This window comes from Henckelia pumila, chromosome 4, assembly GCF_033568475.1.
Source record: "Henckelia pumila isolate YLH828 chromosome 4, ASM3356847v2, whole genome shotgun sequence".
NCBI lineage: Eukaryota > Viridiplantae > Streptophyta > Magnoliopsida > Lamiales > Gesneriaceae > Henckelia > Henckelia pumila.
The window spans coordinates 112,642,180-112,648,179 of NC_133123.1; positions in this window are offsets into that span (position 1 = coordinate 112,642,180).

The window sequence follows — 6,000 nt, forward strand, 5'->3', positions numbered from 1 at the left end:
TTTCCGATCAAGGATCTGAATCGGTCGCTCAAAATAGCTCAGAGTCTCGTCTAACTCGGCTTCGTCAGGCTGAAGGATATGAGAAGGATCTGGATGATACTTTCGCAGCATAGAGACGTGAAAAACGTCGTGAATACCAGATAAAGACGGAGGAAGTGCAAGTCTGTAGGCAAGATCGCCTATCTTCTCGAGAATCTCGTACGGACCGATGAATCTCGGAGATAACTTTCCTCTCTTACCGAATCTGACGGTGCCTCTGAACGGAGAAATCTTAAGGAATACACGGTCTCCTTGCTCAAAACTCAGAGGTCGACGTCTGACATTCGCATACTTCGCCTGTCTATCTAGAGCTGACTTCATTCTGGTCTAAATGATCTTAACCTGCTCTGCCATATCTCTAAGCATCTCCGGTCCCAAATCTGGTGACTCGGACAATTCATCCCAAAACAACGGAGATCGGCACTTTCTACCATACAAAGCCTCAAAAGGCGCCATACCGATACTCGCTTGGAAGCTGTTGTTGTAAGAAAACTCGACAAGAGGCAAAGAATCCTGCCAACTAGTGCCAAAGTCTAGCACTACCGCTCGCAGCATATCCTCCAACGTCTGGATAGTCCGCTCTGACTGTCCATCTGTCTGAGGATGATAAGCTGTACTCAGATGCAATCGAGTACCAAGTGCCCCCTGAAGACTGTGCCAGAAGTGAGAAGTGAATCTAGGATCTCTGTCTGAAACGATCGACTTTGGCACACCATGCAATCTCACAACATTGCTAACATACAACTCAGCCATCTGATCATGACGATACGTCATCCTGTACGGAATAAAACACGCAGACTTCGTCAATCGGTCGATCACTACCCAAATAGCATCGCATCCTCGAACGGATCGTGGTAGCTTCGTGACAAAATCCATAGAAATGTGATCCTATTTCCATTCAGGAACAGATAGGCTGTGCAAAAGACCACCTGGTCGCTTCCGCTCTGCTTTCACTTGCTGACAATTCAAACACCGAGATACAAATCTCGCAACATCGTCCTTCATTCTCTTCCACCAGAACTGACTCTTCAGATCGTTGTAAATCTTACGACCTCCAGGATGAACGCTAAAACGACTGCAATGAGCCTCTCGGAGAATACGCTGTCTCAACTCCGAAATATCAGGCACAACAATACGATTATTCACAAACAAAACGTCATCTCTAACCTGGAATTCTGACTGATGCCCAGTTTTGACTTTCTCTACTGAAACCTGAATGCTCGGCTCAGACTTCTGTGCTTCTCTGATTGCAACAAACAACTCCGGCTCGGCTTGAATAGCAAACACTCTGATAGTCTCCCTATCTGTTTCAAACTCTAAACCAGAAGTGCAACAATCATCGACCAACTGAGAAACACCGATAGTTGAAAGAGATAAAGAACAAAGCTTTCGGCTCAAGGCATCTGCAACTGCATTCGACTTCCCTGGATAATACTTGATCTCACAGTCGAAATCCTTCAACAGATCTAACCATCTTCTCTGTCTCATATTCAGCTCTGCCTGCGAAAACAAGTACTTAAGTCTCTTATGATCAGAAAAGATCTCGAAAGACTCACCATAAAGATAGTGACGCCAGATCTTCAAAGCAAATACAATCGCTGCAAGTTCAAGATCATGAACAGGATAACGAGTCTCGTGCGGTTTCAGCTGCCTCGATGCATACGCTATCACATGCTTATGCTGCATAAGAACACAACCCAAACCTCGGTTAGAAGCATCACAATACACTGTGAAACCTCCAGTACCCTTCGAAATAGAAAGAATTGGAGCACTGGTCAGTCTCCTCTTCAGATCAACAAAGCTAGCCTCACAATCTGTAGTCCAGACAAAAGGCGCATTCTTCTGAGTCAGCTGGGTAATAGGCTTGGCAATAGACGAGAAACCCTTGATGAAACGACGGTAATAACCAGCTAAACCCATGAAGCTTCGGATCTCAGGTACTGATGTCGGTCTAGGCCAATTCATAACCGCTTCGATTTTGCTGGGATCGACAGAAATCCCATCTTCAGAAATAATATGACCGAGAAAGACAACTCGATCTAACCAAAATTCGCATTTCGATAGCTTGGCAAACAACTGCTCAACTCGCAAAATCTGCAAGACGATTCTCAAGTGCTCTGCATGGTCAGTACGGTTCTTTGAGTAGATAAGAATATCATCGATGAAAATAATGACGAACTCATCTAAATAACGCTGAAAGATACGGTTCATCAAACCCATAAAAACAGCTGGAGCGTTAGTCAAACCGAACGGCATGACTATAAACTCAAAGTGACCATACCTCGTTCTGAATGCGGTCTTAGGAACATCTTCCTCTCGCACTCTCAGCTGATGGTAGCCTGACCTCAGATCAATCTTAGAGTAGACAGAAGAACCCTGCAGTTGATCAAACAAGTCATCTATTCGGGGTAAAGGATATCTGTTCTTAACTGTAGCCTGATTCAATTGGCGGTAGTCGATACAGAGCCGCATAGAACCATCCTTCTTCCTAACGAATAGAACAGGAGCACCCCAAGGCGATACACTAGGTCTGATGTATCCCTTGGCAATCAAATCCTCAAGCTGCTCCTTCAACTCTCTCAATTCAACAAGTGCCATACGATAAGGAGCTTTTGAAATAGGTTGAGTACCTGGCACTAAGTCAATGCTGAATTCGACTTCTCGAATGGGTGGCAATCCAGGAACATCTTCCGGAAACACATCAGCAAAATCTCTAACCACTGGTAAGTCAACCAAAGCTGGGCTAGATTTCAGTACATCAACCGCATAAACCAAAAATCCTTCTGCACCTCTCTGTAACAAACGAGTCATAGATGACACTGAAATCAAAGGAATTCTAGATCGAGAACCCTTACCAAAGAATTTCCACTCGTCTGCCATTTCAGGTCTGAACCTGACAACCTTCAGAAAACAATCAACTGTCGCCCTGTACTTGGTTAAAGCATCTATCCCGACAATACAATCAAAATCTGACAGCCCAAGTACAATACAGTCGAATTCTAACAAATTTCCCTCAAAACAAAGTTCACAGTTCCTGACTAGTCGGACAGAAACAATTCCTCCACCCAAAGGTGAAGTAACAACTACTACAGTAGACAACAATTCAGTTGGCAAAGCATGCAATAACACATATTTCTCAGAGATAAAGGAATGGGAAGCACCTGTATCTATCAAGACATGAGCAGAATGACCGAAAATCGAACAGTTACCTGCTATGACATCGTCAGGTGCTGCCTGAGCCTGATCCTCTGTCAATGCAAAGACTCGTGCTTGCTGTCTCGGAGGCTGATTTGCACTAGAGCTACCTCCTTGTCTGTTCTGTTGTTGCTGGGGTTGGAAAGAGTGTACTGCAGACGACTGCCTCTCCGTCTGAGCTGCAGGTCTAGATGAACTCCCACTCTGAGCTCTATCTCTATTACGTTGAGGGCACACTTTAGAGAAGTGTCCCGGTTGCTGACATGTGTTACAATTGCCGAAGACTCCCACACACTGATCCGGTGAGTGTCTTCCTCCACACTTGCTGCAGTACAAGGATGATGACCCAGAACTCGGTCCTGAACCGAATTGCTTCGAACCACTGGAACTGGACGAACTGTTCCCCTATCTCTTGAACTGTTTACCTCTTGCCTTGTACTGATCCTTTCTGTTTCCCCCACTGTTTCCACCTTCATACCTCTGCTGCTGGTTCTGATGTTGAGGTGGCTGATTCTGGTACTGAGATGGTTGGTTCTGATACTGCCTCTGCTGCTGAGGTGCCCCTTGATTACCTCTTTGCCTCCACAAGCCTGCTTCTGCTCCCTTTGCGTAATTCATGGCATCCGCAAAGTTGCTAGGCCTGTTGGTGTTAACCAACGTGAAGACATCGGGGTTCAACCCGTTGATGAATTGATCTGCCTTAGCTTCTTCATCTCCGGCAATTAGCGGTGCAAAACGCAACAGACTATCGAACTTAGCCACGTACTCTTCAATGTTCAGATTCCCTTGCCTCAGATTTGCAAACTCTGCTCCCTTATACTTACGATACGAGATAGGGAAAAACCGCTTATAAAACTCAGATTTAAAAAGAGTCCAAGTAACCTCTGTACCTCTACTCTCAATTGCTTTCTTTGTCATGATCCACCAGCTCTTAGCACCACCACGCAGCTGATGAATTACTAACCTGATTCGGCGGTCATCTGTCTAGTCAATGGAATCAAACAACTGATCCATATCATCCAACCAACTCTCACAGTCAACTGGATTTTCTGAACCCATCAACAATGGCGGATTGAACGACTGAAACCTCTTCAGCAAGGTTTCCATAGGAGTCGCTGAAGCATCCAACTGATCAACCTCAGTGCTAGCTTGCTCTGTTGCAGGGATAACTGGTGGTGTGTTTCTGTTTATCACTCGACGAGGACCCATCTGATTATCAAAGGTTAGCACACGAGATATCTCAATCGCTACCATCAGTGCCCTTACAACCGCTTGGAATACCGAATACCAGTCGAGAACAGAAACAGTTGTATCTCAAGTAGATCATGCTTTACTAATTTAAATCACACAACCATGTAATTCAAATAATGGTCAAACAATAAAGCATGCTCGCATGGAATTAAGTACACAATTAAATAATTCAAACACATGCGAGGAGTCATTGCACACAGACTCGATCTACCCCGCTCACTCTAGTTCGACCAAGAATCTTAACGCTTTGATACCACTTAATGTGAGACCTCGATTCTAAACCACTAATCTCGGATTAAACAACAAGTAAGCGAACAAGAATCCAAGAGTAAAACAATTCAAAGTTTTTTTTTTTTTTTTTTTTTTAAACGCCGCGCGCCCGCGCGAGGAACCAAGCTCGCGCGTGCGCGGGCTTCAACAACCGAGACCAACCAAAGGCTCGCGCCCGCGCGAGGTACCAAGCTCGCGCGCGCGCGGGCAAACAATTCAGAGGCCCAACACAGGCCTCGCGCGCGCGCGAGGAACGCCTCGCCCGTGCGCGGAAGGCCTGGGCAGAAAATGCTCAGGCTGCAGAAAATAAAGAAAGGATTCCGCGCTTGGTCCGACATGCCTTCAAATACATATGCAATAACAGGGTGTAGGGAAACATTCCATAACAAGTCATGCTTTCAGAAGACCTAAAAACAACCAGAAGTCTAAAACGATACAACAACAACATACTTCGATTTTAGATTACAATCCGAATACAAACTAATTCGAATAACAAAACATATCAAGTTCGAGTTCTAACATGCTTCAATCTTAAACTAGATAAACATGCTAATTCGACTTCTAAACCGAGTCTCACTTCTACTACTTGCCCTCGAAGCTAACCATGCCTCTTCTGACTTGTTCCTGCCCCACCTGTTGCCAAGTACACATACAAAACAAAGCAACAGCCGGATAACTGGTGAGAACGACATTCCCAGTAAAAGCAACATAACAAGTAATACAAGTAACAAACATGCTTTCAATACAATAACGAAATCAATAACATCGTAATGAAATGCATGTCTTTAAACAGGGATATCAAATCTGATAATGAGGGATTGCTGTTGTGCCTTTGGGATCCCGAGGATAAGATCACGTAACAACTCACCGACTCTCCCAATCGAGGTGGTGCCACGTATCTCACTCCTCTAGACTTTGAGCAACTATAATGAGTATGCTAGCACCAGACGAAACGACTATGACCTGGGCCACTCAATCATAGTTCCCAAACGTCTAAACAAAAAGGGCGGTTCTGCCCGCTGAAACAAGATTGGCTCAAGATGAATGCATAACAGAAACATAAAACATAATCCTTTTAACAAAAACCAATACAATCAAACAATACACAAGTTCCTCATGCTAGAACAAGTGTAGATGCAAGTATGTGATTTCAAAAGGGAAAACTCGAGAACCACAGTCCCGAGTATGCTATCCTGCTACGATGACTGCTTTTACCTTTCAATGCAGTAGCTCCAACTCTGGATA